We start from the raw sequence: 1,469 nt of genomic DNA, 5'->3' as shown, positions 1-1,469 counted from the left end.
GAGAGAAAGACGACTGAGGAGGTGCTGGTGTGCGAACAGCGGTGGGGGGAGGCGGGATTTGATTGTCGCACGCGCGACTAAATATCGAAAATGGAACGCGAATCAAGCGGAATTGAAACGCGCAACGAATTGAAAATATGTTGCGTGCGGAAAGCTCGAAGTGAGCTTTCCCGTAGAATCACGCAAGTTCTTCAAGTCGCGGTAAATAATTGCAAGAAGTTGTAAAGCGCTCCCCTCGCGCGCTTAGCATATATTCCGAGAGCGAGAGAGAGAGAGAAGGACGGTGGATAAGGCACGTGCAATCACGTGGCTCGGACTAAGTGGATCGTTAAACTCACGTCTCGAAAGAGAATCGCGAGAAAGAGGCGAGTTTGTTGCGCGGAGCTGAAGTTTGCGGAATTTAGAGAGACGATGACAGTATCGTACATCGAATCCGGGCGTTCAGGACTTTTCGATGTCTCGTCTCTTGACGTCCACTGGACGCGGCAGGAAGATGGCGGCGCGACGACAGCGCGATGACAGCTGTCTTCTGCGACGCTGAGGTCGGTAATTTGGATAATTTCAGCGCGGTCGTCGCGCTCTGAAATTTATCGCATAGCGGCGGATAGGGATGTGCGATTTTGCGATATATCGCAAACACTACGACTTCCTTCTCTTGAATTGCAATAGATATGCAATTGCCTTTATCGCAAAATCGCATTTGCGATTCAAAATCACGCCTGCAATTTAAAATCACTCATTTTACTCGGGAAAAAAAAGTTCATATAAAAACCAGATATGGATTTTGTCAAGATCTAATCAAATATAATCAGATATAATTCAGATCTGTCCATATATAATCATATATAATCATATATAATCATATATACAACCCTTATAGAAATATCATACTAAGAATCATTGATAATTACTTATTATCCAGTATTTTTAATACTGAAAATAAGTAATTATCAATGATTTTTAATATGATATTTTTATAAGGGAATTATATATGATTATACAGGATATCACCTTTATAATCTCTTGTGAGGACGTAGAACGGATTGAGATGAACACAAAAGTTCCATATCGTTTTGCGATATTCTCAATAATAACCGAGAAATTAATTAAAGAAGATTGGTAAATGATCACGCGTGATATGGTAGATGAGCTGCAGTGGCACCGTTTGCTGTTGTATACTTATACATTAAGTCAAACTGAACAAAAAAGACCTCTACCATTTTGCAAATAACCACATAGATTTTTAGATAGTAATCATTCCTTATCGTTTTCCTCTCATATTGAGGAACGCTCCGCTTCATTTACGTACATACTTTCATAATGTAAAAGGATTTTTAATTCAGCGCATATAGAAAGAAATAATCTTTGCAGAAGAATTCGGTAATTTGTTATGATAGCATTTTCTTATCGTTTTCCTCTCATATTGAAGAATATTCCGCTTTATTGCACGTACTTTCACCATGTCAAAA

Source organism: Odontomachus brunneus, unplaced genomic scaffold, assembly GCF_010583005.1.
Source record: "Odontomachus brunneus isolate Ranch 3 - 2012 unplaced genomic scaffold, Obru_v1 Obru_scaffold_060, whole genome shotgun sequence".
Classification (NCBI taxonomy): Eukaryota; Metazoa; Arthropoda; class Insecta; order Hymenoptera; family Formicidae; genus Odontomachus; species Odontomachus brunneus.
Note: the sequence above shows the minus strand (reverse complement) of the source record.